The 24,783-nt window shown below is 34.5% G+C and overlaps 1 pseudogene; it reads left to right on the top strand.

Moving 5' to 3' along the window:
• The first annotated feature begins 2,400 nt into the window (after window positions 1-2,400).
• Window positions 2,401-21,107, top strand: LOC121785470 (annotated as a pseudogene).
• Window positions 21,108-24,783: the final 3,676 nt, after the last annotated feature.

The following is a 24,783-nucleotide window of genomic DNA, read 5'->3' as shown; positions in this document are numbered from 1 at the left end:
TGTACGTAGTGATATCATTGGAGTGGATTGGATGGTATGGATAGAACAGAATAATCGATACTAATTGCAATTCAATATGCATGCCAACACCTCAAGATGTCAGTCCCACTGGAGGTGTAATCATAGATATATTTAATGCAGATAATGAGTATATTCATTTTATGTTTAGTAAAGTGGAGTAATTCATTTGATGTACCCCGTAATACTCTTAAGAGGGATTAATATTGGTTTCATATCTATCAAATCCCCAACTTATTAGTTATAAGGGAAATGTTATCTTACTAACCGACGGCTCTCCATGGTAAAAAAAATTAATTTATTTTTAAGTATCATTTAAGTTGAACATGTTAAATATACTCTCCCGTTTCATAAGAATATACAATTTTTCTTTTTTAGTCCGTCCCATACGAATATATACTTTCTAATTTTAGAAATTCTTCTCTTTTTAATGAGGTGAGATCCATTCTACCTCTCTCTTACTTTACCAATTTTTGCATTAAAACTCTTGCCGAATCCACAGTGAATATTCTTTAATTTGGGACGGAGGGAGTAGTTTTAACTGGGAAGAAATGTGTCATTTTAGCCGGGAAGATCTTAGCCGGGACGGAGGGAGTAGTAAGAAATTGGATCACTGATTAAATGTGCACTTTTGTATATCAGTCGATAATTTTGTGTAATAAAAAATATAATTGGATCGGACAATTGCATGACGGTAACATTTAAATTAATGATTAAGTTTGTACTAATAGGGAGCACATAGAAAAAAAAGATAATTGGCCAGTTTCGCAGGAATTATTGCTTCCCTAAAATAATGGCAACTTCAGCCATTTGGGAGATTTAAAGCTACCACACCAAATTTCGAGACGATTCTGACATGCGATGACAAAGCATAAGAAAACAAATTGGACAATGGATTTCAAAACTACTCAATCAATTTTCAGTTCCTATAAATTTCGCATAAGAGATTTTGTTCCAATTGTTGAAAGGTTGGAAGGTTATTGTAGGCTGTAGCATTGTAAATTTGGATTTAATTTAAAAAATGCTGAAGGTTTGGTATGAAATTTGCAATTTACCCTACATAAAACCCCGCATTTAATTACTATAAAGAGTTTTGGATAGGAATCATCTATAATGTAGAAACTAGCTACGAAAAAATATAATCCATTAGTTTTGCAAAATAATTTATACTTAATTTTACTTGTGAAAATCCCTTTATAATTTTAGGAACCAATATCCCATAATATTATAGTGGAAGGATTATGATTAAATCGAACTAATTTTAAGTGTCAAAACCCATGAACCTTCATTTTTAATTCATTTTAGAAAATCCAGATTTTAAAATTTTAGAGTTCTTTTTAGATCATTTTAGTTCATGCTTTATAAAATAAACTAATATAAACTTCGTGTTGGTTGGGCGGTTCGGTGCTATGAATTAATTTTTCATATATTGATTAAAATAATGTAAAAATTTATAAAGATTAGCAATTTATATTAATTTCTAATTAGCTTTTTTACTATTTTTGGAAATGAACCACACATTCTACTAATTTTATCTCATTTATATTTTATTATAAAACTAGTAATATATAAAAGTAAAATCTACCCCACTATCTTTTTTCATTTTTTTTTATTACAGTTCATAAAACACGTGGTCAGTCAAAGTGAGCTAAGTAGTATGAAGGGAGTGCTATATAATTAAATATTAGTACTAGTGAATAGTGTAATATAAAAAAGATTAAAATTGGTGATAAGATCATTCATTTGAAACTGAAAATCGTTGATTTAGATGTGATAAATCTTTTGGTTAAATTTGAGTGAGTGATTGGTGGGGCTTAGTATATAAAAATCCTACCTTGAATATTGTATGACAGTTGACATAGGTGTTTTGTACGTGAATCTTGCATGCACCATCAACAATAATATTACATGATCTTATTATTCTGCACTAGCTCATCTGCCTACTTGTCAATGCATGTGCCACGTGGATCTATTTCTACTCTAGAAAACCATCCCTATGTGCAAGTGCAACCCACAATATTGAAAGAGTAGATGATTAGAAAGACAACATAAACGTAGAATAATTGGAATCAAGACTGCTTGAAAAGTTGGTCAGACCTACAGAGGGGGCAGGTCACGTGCAGATGAAGCCACGTGTCAACGCATTTGGCATGGAACACGTGACCACAATAAGGGATGAGCTTGACGGTCTCTCCCTCTTCGAACTCGCTCAAGCAGATCGGGCACTCCTCCATCATCTGCTGCTGAGTGTACGTCACCAGCGGCAGTGACGTCACCGCCTCAGCCGCGCCTCCCTCCTGATCCGGCCGTGCCTCGGCGGACGAACGGCGGATTAAGAAGGACACTAATCCTATGAAGAAAAAGGCGGTAAGAAGGACAATAATGGTTAAGGCAATGGAGGAGTCCAGTTGTCTTTTGTATGCAGCGGCCATGGCGGCGGCAGAGTTCTCCATGACGCGTGGACTTGCTGCGGCGGTTGGCCCATTATTTGGTTGGAGGAGCCTTCTGCACGTCACTGGGTTCATGAACGTATGGAGGTGGTGGTCGAGTATGTAGCTCGGCAGTTTCCGATGGTGGGGGCTGCCGGCGAGGGGCTCAAAGCGCGCGGCATTATATATTGAACTCTATTGTACTATTTGTTGTACTATACTGACCCATAATTACATTTTGTAGTATATTCACTATTAATAATGAGTGAGAAAAGATAGTGAAATTTTTTATATAGTTTTATATACTAATAGAATGTGAGCGGAGTTAGTGGAAAGTGGGGTGTTACCTACTATTTATAGTAAAAATGAACCGGAACTTTTAATGGCGAAATGACTAAAATGATAAACCGAGACTCCTAATGGCAGACGAAAGGAGTATTTTAGTCAATTCATACCTTATAGATAACAAATTCTCATGGTTTGGTATGCATTATTAGAATTTACACCATACAAGTTTTTTTTTTAAATATTATCATTTTTTAAAAAATTAACTCCTATATAAGGGAGAAAATTACAACTGATCTCAAGAGGGCTTGAACTCGGCACCTCATGCAATAATGTCTAAGCTCCTTGCCGCTAGGACAAAGGCTCTAGACAGAATTTACACCATACAAGTTTGATATAAATGAAATGCATGAATTGAATTCATACTATGCAAGTTTGATATACATATATGGTATGAATTCGGGCAAATCTTATCATGCATACTAAACTTATAAGCGCAATGTCAAGGCTAGTCATACCATGCACACCAAAGTTTTGTATTTGGTATTTATGGTGAATTCAATCAATCCATACCATGGAGTATATGATTGAGCCCAATTTCATATACTTCTTTACCTGTTCTTCTTAAGAATCTATATTGATATTAGTTTGGTGGGAGGACATTTTTTACAAAAACGTAGGTTCAGTCGAGAAGGAACCATTCAGATAAAAATATGACTATTTTCATGAAAGAGACAATGATCCAAATCAGATTACCAATGTGGTATATCTAGACCATAGAACTATTGGAAAATATACAACTATATTGTACTTAATTTTTTTTAATTGCCTATAGTACTTTTAGTTCGTATCAAATTTGCAGTTAGGGCATTATAAGTCCGCCCATCCCCATTTTCCACATCACTACTATTTGTATCTTTTTAAAATTTTTATGTTTCTATATAAAATAAAATATCAAAACAACACAAAGAGGTGTATTAATTGAATGAAAAGTAGGGAAAAAAATTAATTTTGCTTTGGAAAACACGTCGAACGCACGAATCGGCAGTCGCGTGCAATAGCGTCGATAGGCACGCCCAATGTGTAGGGCGGGCGGGACGGGCGTGAGATCGGCAGATGCGGTGCAATAGAGACGACGATCGCCCGCGATAGCATCGGTTAGAACGATCGTCCTATTGCGAGTGGCCTTTCTTCGAAACCAAAGATCCATTTCCAAAACTCTCAATCACATTTCCCAACAACAATCAAACAATCATAGATATGTAAGTATAAGAATGTCAATTTTTGAGATTCAAGAGATTAAATTTTCTAGAGGAAGCGTGTGTGTCGGAATAAAGAGCATGTCGAGACTAAAAGTGCATACACAATGATACTCCATTTGGTGGAAATCTTCGATTCGAAATTACTCACCAAAAATCACAAATAAGTATAAAGGATTTGAGATTTAGAATTCAGGATTTAGAGGAACATAGTTGAATTAGAAGTAACATATAGTATATTGGTTAATTTTAGCATCATGGATTCATGATACTCTCGATCGATTAATAATTTCAGATCATATTTATAAAATAGTTAGTCCTGATGATGGATTATTATATTATCTACTTATTTTAAAATAAAATAAAAAATTATTGACCCTAATTATGAAAGATCAGTTAGGGGGGCAGGAGGGGGCGACCGCCCCTCCCCGGCGATCTGCTACCATGGACCCGGACTTGATTTTTCCATTTTCGTCCCTCCCCCTCCGTTAGCTTTCGATAAATTTTATTTCTCCCCTTCCGTTTTAGGATCTTGAATCCGCCACTATTGATAATGAACTCTAAACTCTTGATTAATCCTTATAAATAGATATATACATTAAAAACTGAAGGACCTACTAAGTCTTAATTCTACCATCATAAATTATGTACTAGTAGTAATATTTACTGGAAACTAAAACTTTGACTATACCTGAAAAGTAAAATCTAAAGGGGAGATTTAGAAGAAAAAAGAGTTAAAAGTAAGATGGCCAAAACAGTCGCAGTCCAAGAGGCCAAAACGGTAGTGTGTACTGCTTGTGGCCAACTATAGAATAATCCAAATCTGCATTAATTGAAGATTCTCCCAAAACAAGCACGCACGCACGCACTCACCCACACGCAACTCAAACTATATTATTTTATTTTATGTATCAAGATTTAATTAGATACTTATAAGATTTGTTATATTTTAAATTAGTCATAATATAGACTATATTTAGGTATTTAAAGACTAGGAAAGAGTGTTCTTTAATAAGACTTGTGCACATAGTGACATAGATAAAGTTTGATGATGAGTTCCTTGTAAAACTAAGTCAATAATGATGGATAATTAATTCAGTACATCATTTAAGATATATAGCCGACTACCATATAGATATCACATCATACAAATTTAAATATAATAACGTTTTCGTTACATTTGTCAAACGGAACGGTTAATCTCAATTGACCCCACAACTAAACCTATTAATTAAGACAACTTTTAGCACGATGGATGCTACTACCCCTATTTTTGTCAACGGCGGAAGAACTAACTGAATTATGAAACCAAGCCAACCTTAAAAATGTCTAAACATTTTCCTAGAGAATTCAGAATCACAAATTAGATATTGAATGGATTATTATAGTCGCACTTGAATGTTCAACCATATTACATGGGTACAGATTTTTTCTAAAAATAACCAATCTGAGAATGCAAAAAAGCGTCTTTAATTTTAGTTGGGCAGTAAATGATATAGTACTATTTAGAAATACAAATTAACATCCTTAATTGATTCAAAATATTTTGTTTAGTTATAATGAATATGTAAAGATAGTAACAGTTTGCTAAAAATATTTGGGGTGATTTTTACATAGTCAGATTGAGAATGGTTGTGGATGTAAGACAATGGAATCCGAGGAACGCGTAGGTAATAATGTAGCATCAACAAACAACCAATTTCGTTTGTGCATGTGATTCTGTTTTTCAAACCTCACCTTCATTTTTTTTATGATTTACTGATTTACTCTCACTCTCTCTCTCTCTCTCTCTCTCTCGAAATCGAAGATAGAAACTGGTCATTCTTAACTATATAGACAAAAATATACATAGCCTCTCAAATAAATAGAATAGAAGTGCAATCTTAATTACAGTTTTCCCTTTGAAAACTCGCCCCTCCCAAAACATGATTTCAGTCTGACCTACGCAGTGCCTTAAATCAGCACGTAGGAAAAAATAAAAGATGAAGAAACTCAAATTCAAAGGACGAGTGTCCATATAAAATCTCTGCATAACTAATTACATAAGTTCCCTCAAACATATATAATTGGAGAATGCCCCTATATCGATCCCATATTACCATATATATATAGATGATCAATTCCCAAAAAATCACCACTTAAAAGAATACGTAATTACTAGGAGTATATTAGTAATATATAGTTGTTCATATAAACTCCAAAACCTAATCACAATAAATAAATAAATAAAATATATATATATATATATATATACCTCTCGTCTAAAAATCAAATAAAATTCACTAATTAGCCCGTATCTAGTTCGTACTTGTACCCTGGTCTGGCTCTGGCTCTTGCTCCCGCATCGGGGGAGACTGAGGTTGAGGTTGGGGTTGAGGTTGAGATCGCAGCAAGAGGAACGATTGAAATTCAACATCTAGAAGCTCACCACTTAACATGAGTTTCCAATTACGAATTCTTCTATTATTATCCATGAGAATTCTGGTCCGCTTCTTTGGCGCGGGAGGCGGGCATCTCAAACACACCGGCGGAATCTTGTGCTCCTCCGACGTAGGAGTTTCATACCCTTCTTCGATTGCCCCATGATTTTGATCTTGATCTTGCTGGGACATGGTTGGAATATTTGCAGAGGATTTTGACGAGATATGTTTTGCAGCTTTTTGGGGGGGTTTGACAAGTACTAATAATATACTCCCGAGTAAGTACAGTACATCCTATCTTGCTGAAATATAGGGTTGTGTATCTATCCTTATTCCTTCCCAATCGTGCAATATATGGCAAACCAATTACTCACCGTTAGGTAAACAATTTTTTGACCCATGTATATTTAAATACTCCCTCCATTCCAAAATAGGGTCATACTTGGTATCAACCATGAATTTTAAGAAATATAAAGAATAATGAATTGAAAAAGTTAGTTGGACATGTGATCAACTTTTTTATATTGATTTTGTAATAAAATGTGAGTCAAGTGAGTTAATGTAATGTGAGACCTACTTACCATTTATGGTAAAAGTGAAATATGACTCTTATTGTGGGACGGACCGAAATGACAAAATGTAACTCTTATTGTGGGACGTGGGATTATGTTATTTTATTTAAGGTTATATATATGGTCGATTTTATTCTAGACTTTACTTGAAAATATAATTGCCATTTAATGTTACTCATTTTTGGAAATAAAATGTCATGGCAATCTGAAATCGATGTGACAGACAATTACATATTAATTACACAATAATTACTCAATTGATTTATAATTTTAACTATCACGTCCACATTTTTTGCAATATATTTTATTCTTAAAAATTAAATGATGAGGACTAAATGGTTATGATAGGACAAAAGGGATCATTTACCCTTTATTTAAACTTGAAAACTTAATGAAAAAATTGTCAAGGTATGACCTTTTTATTTTTTGTTATCTTACTTAAATACTAGGAGTATCGCCTAGTATAGTATTTGGAAAAGGTGTGCAGATCATAATACAAGATTGAATTTTATCCAATTCGGATATATGAAAATCACGGATGATCATAATTAATTAACTTTATCCTTTGACAAGAGAAATCAAATTATTATATATAGGGTTTTAACTTTTAATACATGGCTTTCTTTTGTTTTTTCCCGCCATTCTATTCACTATATTATTGTCCAAAAACAATTGCACCAAATATTTAATATATATATTGATAAAATGCAAACTCATATATTGTACAAACTCCAAACTTTTCAGCATAGTATCAATACAACGTCAACACAATGTCAACACAGTGTAAAAATTCAAGATTTTGATGTCAACACAATTTCAACACAACATCAATCGTTGACATTGTGTTGACATTTTTTGTTGCTATTATTTTATAATCTGTTGATATTTTCTAACGGCCCAGATCATAGTTTGGAGTTTGTACAATATTTAGAGTTTGCATTTGATCACGTTCCTATATATATACGTAATTGAACTAATAGACCCACCTCAAAAAAAGAATTAAACGTAGATTACCTCAAACTTAGCCTAAAGTAAAAGTCATATTGAAAGCATAGTGCAACATAGGGCATGCTTTACTTCATTATAAATTCTTGAACTTTTTACTGAAAACTCAATTTATATTTACTGGCATATAGTATAACAGTAAATATATTTCGACGACAAAAGGAAAGGGGCTATTGAAGTCTAGGAATTGAAGGGGGCATCCTCCGAATCTAACGGCAAGTGTGGCCTTATCTCTCTCTCTAGATTGTCCATATGCATAAATGCATAAACTTGCATAGGATCCTCTTGAATTTGCAAAGATTTTTTTTATATACGTAGAGAGAGGAGTGGTAATGTATAAATTGGTAGGCATGGAATTCCTTTTCACAAATAAAATATTCCTTATTTTCCATCCCCACACCGTTTCACGATCAATTGCATTCATCCACGACTATTTTTGGGAGTATTACGACAACTTGATGTATGTATTACACAATATATAATTATAATTTTGATACTAACGATTATGTTTGAAAATGGAGGAATTTATTTGAAAATGAGAATATATACGACAACAACCAATATGGAATCGTGATATGCAATTATAACTGTCTTGATTACTATAAGTCATGTTTGATTGATGGAAAAGTAAAGTTGACAAGAAAAATGATTACCAGAAAAATGAATCCCGGGAATATGATTCTTAGTAATTTTACTTTCTTGTATTTGGAAAACATCAAGATTTCAAATTTATATTTAATTTAAACACCAAACTAAAAATATACTTATTATTTTTTAATTATAAAAAAGAATAATAATGTAAAATTTTTAATAAATTATTATATTTATTATTACGAGTGGATAATTTAAATATGGATTATCCATCCTAATATAAAACTATATAATTATAATTACATGGAGTATTATACTCATTTATTATAATAATAATAATAATTATTATTATTATTATAATTTATAGATATTATAATTGAATAAATTTTATAATTTAAAATTTCACTATGACTTTATTGATGAATTATTAATTTATACTCCCTCTATCCATGAATATGAGTCCCGTTTTTCTATTTTAGTCCGTCCGCGAATAGGAGTCTCGGTTCAGTTTTACCATAAATGGTAATAGGGTCCCACCTTTCACTAACTCATTTCACTCACATTTCATTTAAAACTAATATATTCAAGTGGGACCCCTATTCCACTAACTTTTTTCCACCCACTTTTCTTACCATTTCATAAAACCCGTGCCGCCCATAAATGGGACCCCTAATGGCGGACGGAGGGAGTAAAATATAATAATTGTTTATTATACGATTTATATTATATAATTATATTTTAATTATTTAATAAATTATTAATTTCTATCACGAAATATTATAAAATATAGTTATAATTATGGTAATTTTAATCATAGTTATTTATTATACTGAAATTAAGTATGATTTATAACTTTAAATTATTTTTAAAATATTGTAATAATATTGTAGTAATAATAATGATAATAATAATAATAAACTATACTATATAAGAATCATAAAACTGGGAAAAAGAATACCTAAGAAAAGTTAGGATTCAGAATTCTGGAAAGTTGTACTAATTTTTTTGTTCTCTGATTACTTTCCCAGTTTGATTAAAAACCAAAACAAACACATGAATTTAAAATTTAAAGAATCGGATTACTTTTTCAGACATAATCATAACTATCAAACATGGCCTAAACGTCACGACCCAATTCTCGTTAAGGATAACAAGATGAGTAATTCGCGACTAATGGAGGATTAAAGAAGCGGGGATAGAAAAGGGGGTAGAATCTGAAGAACTTGCCGAAGGCCAAATGTGATATTTCAAAATAATAGTCAAATATTTGATACAATCTCAGAATAGAATAATTTGACATGTCAACTGAATCAAAGTTCGATGATGAGACGTTACTATTCTCATTTAACAAAACACAGCGGAATAGGTCCCTACTGAACGACTTCGTGTATGAAGACACGAATCGTCGAGAAATCCATACGATTATTTAATAGCATCGACTCCGATCAATTCTTCTCCATCTTGACGTTCAACCTGCACATTTATAAATACATGCAGGGCTGAGTACAAGAGTACTCAGTGGACACGTGCCGAAAATAAAACATACAAATATAGGTTGTCATCCATCAATAGTATCGCACGGGGGTTTTTCTTAAAAAGGCCCGATCATACTAAATTCTTTTGTGATCTTAAAAGTCCGACTGATTAGTCTAAGTTCTTCAAATTTCCTACCATGTCTGAGAAACTCGTGCCGTAAAGGTGGCCACCTTCAACGAACACCCTCGCCGGCCAACCTCTCTCTAGGATGGCTCACAGCGCTCGCGCATGAAATTCCGAATAGGATTTGCGGTCCTATTGGGAACCGAATTCTTTATCAAATTTTTGGCATCGCCAAACTTTCGGCATATAGCCCTCACAGACAGGTCTCGAAAACAAACATTTTATGGCATGACAACAACTTTAAAAGAAATGATCACGTATCCATTTTTGAGAAAAAGGTATTTCATAACTTCAAACATTTGCTTTATATCCACACCATAGTGCTGGATATTAAAAGAAAGCCCACCTCGTATGCTTATCTCCAATTAAATTCCTCGTTAGGCCTCACTTGCCCTTGAATATTTTCTCCCTTGAAAATAAATAGCGTAACACGCTAATTAGTACTTGAACTATTTTTCTGAAAAGAATGCATGCATCCTATAGGATAGCATCTATCTCATAGTTTCGGCTCATTGGATTTTTCTTAAATCCTAACTCGGCTTTACTGCTCTGCAGCACTTAATTATTCTCTTTACTTCTCTTGGAGAAATTCTATTTCTCTTAATAAAATATGGATTCTTAAAATCCCTCCTTAAATTCCTTCTTCTTCGGATTTTTCTTAAGGCCGCCCATGGCGTCGCGGGGCGACGCCGGTCGGCCCTCGCATCTCCCGCTTCATCACTTTCTATCTTTGGGAATTTAGTAATTTATTCTGGAATTAATTCATTAAGCTCTAAGCTTGAATCTTGTTTTAAATTCCTTCCCAACGTAATTTATTTCCGTGTTCCTCAACCATCTCGGCCCAACTAGTTACTCCAAGGTGGCCCAAACAGTATTTGATTACTTAGCACTTAACACTCCAAATAGTTGTCAGGGCCCAGCTAGTTAAATAGAGCGGCCCAGTTAATTAAATAAGGTACCCAGCCACTATCTTGATTTATGAGGCCCAATCTAATAATTTTAATGGCCCAACACTTAGTAATGGGCAGTCCCACCCCATCGTGACTCCATCTCTTTCCAAACTCCACTTAATTCCCAATTGCAGATCCCCAAAATTAGAGATGGAGGAGCAGCGGCGTCTCCCTTCTCTCTCACGGCTCTCCGCCGCTCACGCCCGCTCTCTCCGTCGAACGTCCTCCGGCGAGTGCTCTCTCTCTCGGCGAGTCAGCAGCGGAGAGGAGGCGTCGCTTCCCTCCCTCTTCCTCAGCCGCGGCCTGAAATTTCTCCGCGGGAGTTTCCGGAGCTTCGCCGTCGCTGGAGTCTAGCGGGGAGTCCTCCTCGCGCCGCACCGCCTCCGTCTCGCGCGCTACCGCTCCGGCGGCCTCTCAGTCCAGAAGCTAAGTCCCTTCCCCCTTTCCCCCGTTTACTACTTTGTTGAATTACGCAGTGGCTATGTATTCTTTGTTCCATGAATATCTGATCTCGCGGGGTTGTTTAAGGAGACTCGGGGAGAAGCTAGTTATCTCTTGTTGTTCATCGTTTTGATGGGGTTCTGCCTACTGTAATTGCTTTTGAAACTGTGGTGATCCTATTTGAGAAAGTCTATGTTCTTGTGCTATCTTATTTGTCTATATGATGCAAAGGTGGTTTGGTGATTACCTCTCTCTCTGGCTCCTTTTAGTTTGCCTTCCCGTTTCTGCCGTCTCGCGCCGCTACTCCTCACTCCGTCACACTCTTTGCCCTTTTGATAATCGACGGAATGCCTCTGTGGAGGGGGAGGGGGCGGCGGTATTTATAGGCCAAATGCTTTGGCTTCTTGTGGCAGAATTATGGGACATTGCATTACTAATTTTGGCTACACACTTGGCTACCTTTTGTGTTTTATAAGTATGTTGATCATGCCAAGTTGGTGTAAGTCTTGGAGTTGTTTGTAGCTGCTTTTCCAGCATGGGATTGTGTGGATTTGCCTTGCTCTTTTGAGCTTGGTGATGAGTTCACTCCCTAGGGATACCTTGTGTTGATTTCTTTTTTGATGAAACTTGGATTGGTGACAAAAAGGAGCAGTTATCGAGCTCTAACTTGCAGCCCCAGGCTGCTCCGAGCAGTCCACCCCATCTCCTCCCTTAACTGAGCTTGTGTCTCCCTTTTCCTTTATTTTATGTACCAAATTTGATACCTTCTTTGGTGATAATTTGTAGGTACCATGGCTACCCATGTTTGGAGTCTTGTGGGTGCCAAAATCGAGGGAAAGAAGTGGAGAAGATGGAAGTAGGAGTTGACTAGTATCCTACTTGTCTCTTTGCCAAAATAGTATAATTGCTAGAGTGTAGTGATGGAATCTTCAAAGTGAAGATATTGCATTCCAAAATTGTTATGCCTCATGGTGAAATTCCTATATGTATAGTCCTTTTCCAAATGTACTCATATACTACTCGTAATTCCATCATCCTTGTATATTTTGTACTCTTCAATTTGCTTATTAAATCAAAGTATAACCTCCACTTTTACTCTTTGCATAAATTCTCCTTGTATTTCGTTTCTTTCAAAATCGATACACTTTATTCCAACGTTTGGAATTACAACAGAAAATCCTACGTTCACACGCCTTCTAAACGAGAATTACTCGAGCTATTAAATCCGACTAAATCCAACTAAAAGGAATAAAATCCGGGGCGTCACACTAAATGAAACTACAAATCAGTTTTGATATCTAAAATATATATTTTGCAATCATAGACTAACACATATCTAGATGAAGTCATGAAATAATTAATATATGGCGCCGCGATGGATGTAAGATTAAACACTCAATTTGATTTTTATCTTTTTATTCTTATTCTTAAGTCACGTATTTTTGTTTAATTAATTGGGATTTATTATTTCTGATGGCTTAATAATTTCCTAATAAGATTAGCTAGATCTTTTAGTTAGCTAGGGTTTCATTTGCATTTTGTAGTATATATAAAATTATAAGAGTAAATGTCAAAATTGATCCTGAACATATGTCCATTTTACGATTTTTGTCATAGACTTTATCTTTTGAATTTTTGCATCCTGAACATTTCAACTCGGATCACAATCGGTCCTACGCTTTATCTTTTGAATTTTTACATCCTGAACATTTCAACTAGGATCACAATCGGTCCTATACCATAAAGTGACTTATTCATAGGGATACCTATCATATAGTAGTATATCATCATCATCGTTATCTTCCGTTATTTTATGTAACACATAGTGTACGCGTACACTTTATATAAGAGAAGGAAAAAAACACTTTATATAAGAGAAATAAGAAAGACTTAACATTTTTATAAGGCTTCGAATTACTGGCTGCAATATAAATTGGGCCTTCGAAAACACAGGCTCACAAGAATTCATTGATCAAGCCCAAACTCAAATCCCCTTGATGCTGACATTTATGACATGTTTGGTTGCCATGATTTTGTCTAGAAAAGTAATCTGATTCCTTAAATTTTAAATTCTTGTGTTTGTTTCGATTTTTAATCAAATTGGAAAAGTAATCAGAATCCAAGAACATGGAAAGTTAGTACAACTTTCCAGGATTCTGAATCCTAACTTTTCTTAGGTATTCTTTTTCCATGTTTTAGGATTCTTACATATTTAATGCAATATAAGTATAGTTTTATTATTACAATTGTTTATTATTATTATTATTATTACAATGTATTAAAAATGACATAAAATTATAAATCATACTTAATTTCGGTATAATAAATAACTATAATTAATATTATCCTAATCATAACTATATTATTATAATATTTATATATATTTGTAATTATCATAATAATAATAATTAATAATTTAATAAATAATTAAAATATAACTATAAAATAGTACAAATTATATGATAATAATTAATAATGATTATTTTATAAATTAATAATTAATCAATAAAGTCGTAGTGAAATTTTAAATTATAAAATTTATTCAATTATATTATCCGTAAATATTATAATTATAATTATAATTATAATAATCATATTTATTATTATAATTATTTATGATTATAATACTCCACGTAACTATAATTACAATTATATTATTATATATTAAGATGGATAGTGTATACTTAAACTAATAATAAATATAATAATATAATTATTATCATTTGTAATTAATAAATTATTAAAAATTTTATGTTATTATTCTTTTTTATAAATAAAAATAGTAATAAGTAGGAGTATATTTTTAGTTTGTTGTTTAATCAAATAGTATAAAATTTAAAATCTTGATATTTTCCAAACATAGAAAAGTAAAGTTATTAGGAATCATATTTCCAGGATTCATTTTCCTTGTCAACTTTACTTTCCCGTCAACCAAACATGGCCTTAGTGTAATGAAATATAATAACAAATTTTGCAGCAGCTATAATGAAATTATAATACTACCTTCGTCTCAGGCAGGGGCAGAGCTAGGAATTTGTAGGGAAGGGGGTAAATTTATATACGAATGAATTTTAAGAACTTGAGGAGGGGCAAATGCCCCACCTAAGACTTATGTAGATTCGCCCCTGGTCTCAGGTTATTTGGTACTCCCATGTCCCATAATAGATGTCACACTTTCTTTTCTAATTTGTCTTATAAAAGATGTCACATTTCATTTTTTGAAAAAAGTACTTTCTCACATTAATATAAATATACTATTTTCTCTCTCCACTTAACACACAAAACATATCCTAAAATTCCTTACCATTTTCCAAGTGTATCAAATTTTAATGGAATTAGGGAGTACATTTTTCATTTTAGATCGCAAATTTATGATTAATTTTTAATATAATTAAATTAATATTTTAAATATAATGACAAATCACTTAATAAGAAAACACTTAATAAACTCTAATATAGAGTATTAATTAAATATTTTAATTCTTACTTCAAATAAACATAAATATTGTAAATAGTTTGAGACGATGTGAAATAAAAAAGAGCAAGTAATATAGGTAATATTAATAGTACCTTATACGGGTTTTTGGATATATAATGATATAATGATTCCGAGGTATATCATCAAGCTAATCCATTCAAACTTTTGGATTAGTATTTTTATTTTTGGCATAAATTTTCATTTGATCAAAATTATTAGCGAGTGTGGAACCACCAGTTGTTAAAACAACTGTCTTCTATCTAGTGGTCAAGAGCTTCTTCTATGTGACAGAAAGCACACATAGGCTGCTTGGAGGTTCCGAGCACGGCGCAGTTTGATGTTAGGTCTGGCAGTAAGCTTTTCATGTTTATCTTCGATCCATCTTTATCTCCTTCTCGCATATCCTTTTTTTCTCATGCACTTAAATCATTGTCTTATCTTCACGATCGCATTGATTTGAAATCTCGCCTAATAAGAAACCCCATCTCCTTAGTAGTATCAAAATGCTTGTATACATTTCTTCAATCAATCATTCAATTTTCATATTTCTAAATTACAAATTTCCAGAATGTCGCCGACGAAGAGGAATCTGAAGAAGACAACTCCGACGAAGAGGAAGAAGAGGAGAGCAACGCCTCAAGTACCAGCGTATGGGCGGCAGCGTTCCTGCTCTCATACAGAGCGACGACGGTGACGCGGCCTCCTGCATCGCCGATCGCTCTCGGCTCTCACTCACATTCTCGATTTCCTCGGGATTCAAGTGAGTCTAAGTTGGAATTTCTCATCCTACTGAATTCTGTAATTTGAATGGTTTTATTAATTATAGTAATATTTTTTTTTGCTTGAGATTGGGGGCTTTTGTAATCGTCCCCGTGAGAGTGTATGGAAATGTTGGCATGTTGCCGTTCTGGTGTGATGATTAAAGAGTCAATTAAAGTAGAAGTTGAGTACACAAAGCTGGACCATAATAAACTAGAGCCACAGCTTTGATAGCAATAACCTATCCTACAACTTGCTATCTAGCAATTTTTGGAGTACGTAGCTTTTTGATGCTTACTGGTTACGGCAAATTCTCAATCTGGCACTGCAAAATGCGTCCAGACTTGCATTTAATCTCCAGCTTATTTCTCCCTGCAATTGATTGAGTTAGACTATGATCACGAATTATAATGTACAGTTGTATCTTTATCATTTTGTTTATCAATTTCCACTGTGTTACCATGAGCAAGTTAGTATTCCTCTTTCAGGTAGATATGGATATGTTTTATTCCCTCATCATTCTATCACCCTTATATTGTACAAACCAGGAGATATTTGCAGCGTTTCTAACTAATTCTTCTTCTCCAGGTTAAAGAATTCGTTGCTCATACTGCAGCAATTAATGATTTTTGCTTCATATCGAAGGTGAATATATTGGAAGCTGCTCCGATGATGGTTCTGTTGTACTAATAAATAGTCTTTTTGCTGAGGAAAGATTCAAATTTGAGTATCATCGTCCTATGAAGGCAATTTCTTTAGACCCGGAGTACATGAGAAAACCATCCAGAGGATTTGTTACTGGAGGTTTAGCTGGGCATTTGTATTATAACGTGAAGAAATGGATAGGCTATCGAGACCAGGTTTATTTATCTTTTTTTTATATGTTATTTCGGTTTCTTCCTTGTAGAACCCTGGAAAGTATTTAAAACTTTGTTCTTTCATGAATCGTTTTCCCTATCCAGGTTTTGCACTCCAGTGAAGGCCCAATTCATTCAGTCAAGTGGAGAAATAATCTCATCGCCTGGGATAATGACAGTATGACACAGGTGTAAAAGTTTATGATGCCGCTAACGATCAACGGTTGGCGTTCATAGAAAGACCAAGAGGAAGCCCACGTCCTGAGCTTCTGCTTCCCCATTTAGTTTGGCAGGTAAGTGAATGCCAGTTATGGAGATAGCTATAAAATTTCAGCTGCTGTTATGCTTTGAAGAAACAAAAACTACAGCTAAGTTCTTACACATACTTTGCACTTCATTCTGGATGACAATTTGCTGGTCATTGGGTGGGGAACATCGATTAAAATAATATCAATAAGAAACAATCAGAATAAAGGCGCCAATGTCACTTATAATTATTTGCAAATGTCTAGCTTGGACAAGGTGGATGTTGTGGCGCCTTTTCAAACCAGCTATTACATTTCAGTCATTGCACCTCTTGGTGACTCTTTGGTTGTTCTGGCATATATACCTGTGGAAGAAGATCGGGAGGACTTCAGCAGTGCAGTTCCTTCACGTCAGGTATTTGCCTTAAGTATATTAAATCCTGATGGAGTTATCTGGTTGATTTACTTTTACTCGTGCATGGTATTCTACGTCCTTTCGTAATGTGGGTTATGCATCAATTTAGAGATGCATATTATCCATCATTTTTGAGCTAGTTGACTGTGTACTAGTGGTAATATTTTAACTTGCAAATTATGTTTGTGTCCATCTCTTCCTCTCTGTACCTTTGTTTTGTCCAATTAATAAACGTGCTAGTGTTTTTTACACCAAGAAGAGTGATGCTTGCTTTTCTGCTCTCTCTATGATATGAAGATGTTAACAATTTTGACGAGAGTCAGCAATGGTGTTGGTATCTCTCACTTGACCATACATCCATATTGGGTTTCATTAGTTGGTGACTTATTGTAGGAAGAGATTTATACGCATCTTTTGCTGGTGGTTTCATGCGCCGGGGGGGGGGGGGAGGACCTTTCCTTGCCATGTCTTCTATTTTGATTCCATCTTGTTTTATTAGAAATTCAGAAAATAGGTTTCATGCTGTTTATGGTATCATTAGCTACACTTAGCTGTAAATATAAAATGATAGTGATAATATCACCATTAAGGACTCCACTTGTGCTCGGAAGTAATCTAAAAAAGAGGCTTTGTAAATATTACAGAACACATTAATTCGAGTGGTGAATCCTTCTGGTGCATAATTTATGAAACAAGCTATTACCGCTCAGGGACGCCGCTGATGGGAGAGGTGGTGGCCGGGCGAGAAGTATTTTAGGTGATATGTTTTGTGCAGAGAGAGATAGAGCTAAGAGAAGAGTGAATGGTGTGAAATGGCTAGTTCATTTCATAAGAAGCGTAATGAATGGATGATACACGCTTTATACTGACTCTCTAACTAGTACAATTGCCACGATATTTAACTGCTCTAACTAATTAACTGCTGCTAACCTTCTAACAGTTTAATGACTTCCAGCTGCCTTTTTCAACAACTTCTCCTCCAGTTCTTCCCCTCCAATGCTTCCTTCTGTTCCCACACATCAAATCTTCCTCCCCGAATAAACCCTTGACCTCATGGTTGGAATTGAGGGTGTTGAAGGCATGGATCATACAAAAATTTCCATTCTCCTATCCAAAATCTTTACTGATTCAATCAAGGAAGATTTTCCAGCTGTAGGGACATCAGTGGATATGGTATGATAAGTTCCCACGATGCGCTTGAGCTGAGAAACGTGAAACACATGATGTTGTTTCGAAGAAGTTGGGAGCTGCATTTTGTAAGCGACAGTGCCTACTCTGTCAAGAATTATGCAAGGGCCAAAGTAGTGAGGACTTAACTTATGAAATTTGTGATCGCGTAGGGAAGAGTGTCTATATGATTTAAAGTTAAGCTGACGAACTAGAACAAGCAAAGGATGTGATTTAAAGTTAAAGTGACAAACTAAGCAACATAAAAGATGTTGTATTTGACTGTCATATTTAGCCCACTAGTTTCTCTTCCGTTATTAATTATCAGTTCATTTCTGGTGACATTCATCATCTAATTTCCTTTGAATGATCTTAGACTACCCTGAAGACACTTATGGGTCCAACTGATATTTATATGAACTAGTACATGGTGAAGCTTGTCTTGTTGTTAAACGTTATCTAACCTTTTCTTTTTGGTTGATTGAACTGATTGCTTTTCAGTGTTTACTGGTATTTATTTCTGATTCTGGTTCTTCTCCGGCTGATTTTATGGTTTGGCCATGTGGTAAATATCTGTTAATAATGTGAATTCATCATGAATGATGTAAAAGTTACTTGAGAAATAGTTTTGGCTTTTTGATTAGGTCTGTCTATTATGCTTACTTGCTTTATATATTGTTTGCCTTATGACACATAATGTGACCTTTTGTTAATAGAATTTGTTTGTCAAAACTTGGTTCCATTTCTGATGGTTGTCAACAGGTTGTATGCGGATTATGATCCAAAAATGCTGCTTCCCTTTCTACGGAGTAGTCAGCATTATACACTGGAAAGGGTATACTCTGTAATTGGGTACGTTCTCTTCGATTGTTTCATCCTTGTCTTTGACCATTATGCAAATTTCGTTTCAGGCTCATGAAATATGTGTCAGAAGAGGACTTTTGAAGGAGCAAGTTTTCATCCTTGGGAGAATGGGAAATGCAAAACAAGCATTGACAGTAATCATTAACAAATTGGGTGGTGACATAGAAGAGGTGCTCACCTTGATACTCATATATTTGAAAGAGTTCTGAAGCAGAGTTTAGATTAAGTATCTGGTATTTTTCGCAGGCCATAGAATTGGTAAGTAATCAACACGATGATGACCTCTGGGAAGAGCTAATTAAGCAGTGTATGAACAAACCTGATATGGTAAGTTATAAACCGAGCTTGCTGATTGATCAATGAAACATGAGTCTGCACCAAGAAAAGCTATGAATTCTTTGCTTGGTCTCATCTTTGGCAGGTAGGTGTATTATTGGAGCAAACTGTTGGCAATCTTGATCCCCTTTATTGGAGATACATCGGTAAGTTGGTTCCAAATTTTATTTATTTTGATTTGTCCTTGGTGCTCAATCTGAAACTTAGGTGAAACTTCTAATTTTTCCGGAGTGTAGCACATTTAAAAGGAGGATATAAATGATCCAATGACTTTGTTAAGAAAAGGGTTTTTTTTTTATGAATAACAAAATGCTATAAACCACCAAAAATTGGCGAGCTTAGTCTCCGTAGCATCAACAAGAATTATGCAAAACACAACAGCTCACCCACAAGGATCCAAAAAAAGGCACTCTGAAAAAACCCGACAAAGAACAAGGGGTCTATCCATGGACTAAAGCATATTTATCCGATCTGTTAGTTGAAATGAAATGCACATGCGTAGTCAAATTACTTAATCACTGGTACTCACTTCTATTCGTTCAATTACTAAATCATTGAATTGAAATGCATTTTGTTTCAGGCTGCGAGGACCGTCTAGTCAAAATCATCACTGACCACAGGACTGAAACCTCTCTCAGGCATGGGTGTAACGATATTCTCAAAGTAATAATCTCATCCACTCACAATTCCAGGGGTCGATCGCTATTCATGATTGATGGATTAGTTATGATAAATGAGCAGGCAGATTGCGTTAACCTGCTGATCAAGTGCTACAAAGAAGCAAGGCGAGCTATAGACTTGGGCAATGAAGAAGACGAGTCCCACAACAAAAGCAACAAGAAAGACAGGGGCTTCTCGGCCAGCCAAGAGATCTGTCAGCGTCAGGACCATGGAGGTCAAGTAAAATAGCAGGTGTGGCACAAGGTGTTGCATTTGTTTCAACCCATTCTCCGTACAGGATGTGGCCATATATGCTTTCTTTTGCTGTCATGCATACCATGAAACGTGCCTCTCGGATTCCATAATTTCGATTAGCAGACAAACAAAGCCAGCAACCCGCCCTTCTCAGGGCAACCTCCCATACTATAGTGAAGACGGACGATGATGATGATGATGACAGTGTCGACGATGCCCGGGTACGTTGAGCATCATATATTTTGTACTTAAAACTTATGTATGGTGTTGTGTGCATATCGTACGAGCCTATCCCTAATTTGTTGTCTTCCTTGTATATCTGAGGAAATGTGCCTTTGTGTGTCGTTAACATTTTACCACTGATTCTTTTTGTAGATTGAATCTGCCTTGAGCGGCATACATTTATGACTCTAATTTCGGTTGAATTTTCCCCATTTTTATTTGTAGTATTTGTAAACTTCTTGCACTTGACTGTGTTCATGACACTAGCTTTAATTTTAATTTTAATTTTAATTTTAATTTTAATTTAGAGGAACTAAGAGTTAGGAGGTTGCTGATTTTTGTTAATACTACTAGTTGGTACTATTTGACAATAAAAAAATCCAATATTTGCAGCGAGGATTTAAATTTGACGAGACAATCTTAATGCACAAATTTCAATCTGTAGATTAAATCACGAAAATAATAGTAATAGTAATAGTAATAGTAATAGTAATAGTAATAGTAATAGTAATAGTAATAGTAATAGTAATAGTAATAGTAATAATAATAATAATAATAATAATAATAATAATAATAATAATAATAATAATAATAATAATAATAATAATAATAATAATAATAATGATAAAAGTTGGATGAGAACACATTCACGAATATTCCAAGACAAAACATATCCTTAAGTCATTGTACTTTGATTGTTTATTTTAATAGATCCCTGTACAATTTTTCCGTTTTAATAAGTCCTTATACTTTTATATTCGATATATTCCAATCCTTATTTAACGGAACCGTTAACTTTTCCGTTATAAAATAACACACCATATATTAGTTATTTAAATATATTCCACCTAATATCCTAATTACAAAATATAACATAACATAAATATTAAAAAAAAGATAAAAACAAAAACAAAAATAAAACCTAAAAAATTTCAAAACTTTAAAAGAATTTCACGGATTTATATTATTGGAACCAAATATTAAATTAATTAATATTCAAACTTCAATTAAATAACCTACACATATATCACTCTTTTTTAATGAGTTCTGACTCTTATAATCAAACAACAAATCTCTTCGTCTTTGTCCGCCATTTTAGGTTTTATTTTTATTTTTTTTATTTTTTTCTTTGTTTGTATATTTATGTTATGTTGATATTTTCTAACTAGGATATTTTGTTGAATATGTTTAAATAATTAAAAGTATATGATGTGTTATTTTATAACGGAAAAGTTAACGATTGCGTTAAATAAGGATTGTAATATATCGAATTTAAAAGTACAAAGAGTTACTAAAATAGAAAAATTGTATAAGGATCTATTGAAATAAACAATCAAAATACAATGATTTAAAGATGTATTTTGTCATTTTCCAACAATTTACCTTAGACGTATTCAGTCACTCGTATTCTAAAACATAAAAATCAAGTTTATATGCCATCTAAAAATGTATATGAATCTTTTCATGATAGGTTGAGGTTCAAATATCATGAGATAAAGGAAAATCATTATCAATTTTCCTAAAAAATATGAGACAAGAAGGGAAGAGAGGCTAATCAAAGTTATGTTATTTTAAGTGGATACACGATTTCGTCTTTTGTTTCAAAATTTTAATGTCATCGAATTATCCCATTGTTTCATATTAAGACTGAGATATTTTTGTATAGAATGTCAAAATGATAAGACAAAACAAATATTTGCATACTCTTTCCGTTCATTAAAAGTAGTCTCACTTGTGGACGATACAAGTTTTAATGAAAAATTAGTACATTAAAAAAGAAATGAGAAAAGGTACATAAAATGTGAGAGGGATGAGAAAAGGTAAGAAACAGAAAAAGTGATTCTATTTTTGAAATGAGACTATTTTTTGTGAACACCTAAAATAAAACGAAATTATTTTTTTGTAGATACAAGGATTATGTCCGTCATTAAATGTCCGGTACGAGTTTTAAGAAATTGTTTGGCTTTATGAAGTAAAATTGATAGAAAAGTTGATGGAATATAGGACCTACTTTATATATTGATTTTATAATAAAATGTGGGTGGAATAAGTTAATAGTAGAACTTAAGATCCACTTAACAAATATGATAAAAGTGAAATGAGATATTTATTGACAGACAGAGGGAAAAGAGAAAATGAGACTTTTAACGGGGATGGACAATGCTACGAAGCCATCTATATGTGACCAAAATTGCAATCGGTCAACATTAGCTCAAAAAAGTGTGATTAAATTGACAACTGTCATTTGTCATCATGTTTCATAAACTAACGTCAATCATTGAGTAATTGAGTAATTGCATTCTTGAAAGATTGCGAGGAAAAATGATACAAGTATGAATGGTACGATGGGTTTCAGAGTCAACTTAAATTAATAGGAAATTATTGTTGATGTTTTTTTGTTTATAAAAATGACATATAGTCAATCTAATCCAAAATATTATATGGAAAGGTTAAAATAGTTCGATAAATTAGTGGATAAAGAGTGTAATTTCGCAATACTAGGATGTCAATCTAATCCAAAATACTATATGGGATGGTTAAAATAGTCCGATAAATTAGTGGATAAGAGCACTAGCAACATGTCGCGCGGGTGTCTCGTATCTCGTCCCTCCGAGACTAGACGGTAGCGAGACCCATTGCAGCGTCCCGTCTCGTCCCGGTCTCGCCGAGACGCCCGTCCCACCGAGACGGCTGGCGCGCTAGCTCGCCACGCGCCCGCACGACGTGGAGCGCGCTGGCGCTAGGCGTGACGCCCACTCGCCGGCCCGCGAGTGGGCTTCGTCACGCTGACGCAATAAATCATTTAAAAAAAAATTCAAATTTAATAAAAAAATAATATTAAAACTCATACGGTAATGTTACCGTTTTCGACTGTTTTTTTTAATTTTATTTATTTTTTCTTTTTTTACTCTATAAATAATCCTATTTCATCCTCATTATACACTCAAACACACATCTATTCTTCCCAAATGATCTCCATTTCCCAAATTCATACGGTAATGTTACCGTTTTCTACCGTTTTTTTATTTTATTTATTTATTTTTCTTTTTTACTCTATAAATACTCCTATTTTATCCTCATTATACACACAAACACACATCTATTCATGTCTTGGGTGGTTCCGGTTCCGGTTCGTCGACGCCGGGCACCCAAGGCTCGTCGACACCGGCGGGGTACCAACCACCCGATTTTGATGTGGATGCATACGCTCGTCTAAGTGTGCACAAACCGAACCGGACCGGCGGTTAACCGCCGGTTCGTGAACCGGACCCGGCGGTTTGAACCGTCCGGCGGTTCGGCGGTTAACACGGGCCGGTTCAGGTTCGGCAAAATCATGAACTGTGAACCGGCGGTTTGAACCGCCGGTTCAACGGGTCAAACGGCTAAATCCGGGATAGGTTCGTAGGGGTTCAAAGTAGGGACCGGTGTGAACCGCCGGTTTTGACGAAAACCGCCGGTTTTGACGAAAACCGCCGGTTTTGACGAAAACCGCCGGTTTTGGACGAAAACCGCCGGTTCAAACCGGTTTCCGCCGGTTCCGGGCGCTTTTCAGGCGTAGGAGCTAGGGTGCAGCTGTAATGTCCGTTTTTTTTTTAATTTAAGGGGTGTTTGCTTTTTGTGAATATCTTGTTTAAGATATGGTGTGGTATGTTTTATTTGTTTTATATTATTTATGGGTGTGAATATTTAGTTTTATGGTCATTTGAAAAGCAAATTAATATCTTAATTAATAAATTAAACCCCCTCTCTCTCTCGGTTTTTCTCTCCCTCCCCCTCTCTCTTTTTCGAAAACCCTCCCTCTCTCCCCACTAATTTCTCAACCTCCCCCACTCCCTCTTAACCGATTCATTCCCCTTTTTCCAATCTTTTTCTCTCTTCGGTCTCTCTCAATCTCT

The sequence above is a fragment of the Salvia splendens genome, chromosome 1 (assembly GCF_004379255.2).
Source record: "Salvia splendens isolate huo1 chromosome 1, SspV2, whole genome shotgun sequence".
Classification (NCBI taxonomy): domain Eukaryota; kingdom Viridiplantae; phylum Streptophyta; class Magnoliopsida; order Lamiales; family Lamiaceae; genus Salvia; species Salvia splendens.
The sequence above is the reverse complement of the archived record's forward strand: the minus strand, read 5'-3'. Positions and strand labels throughout refer to the sequence as shown.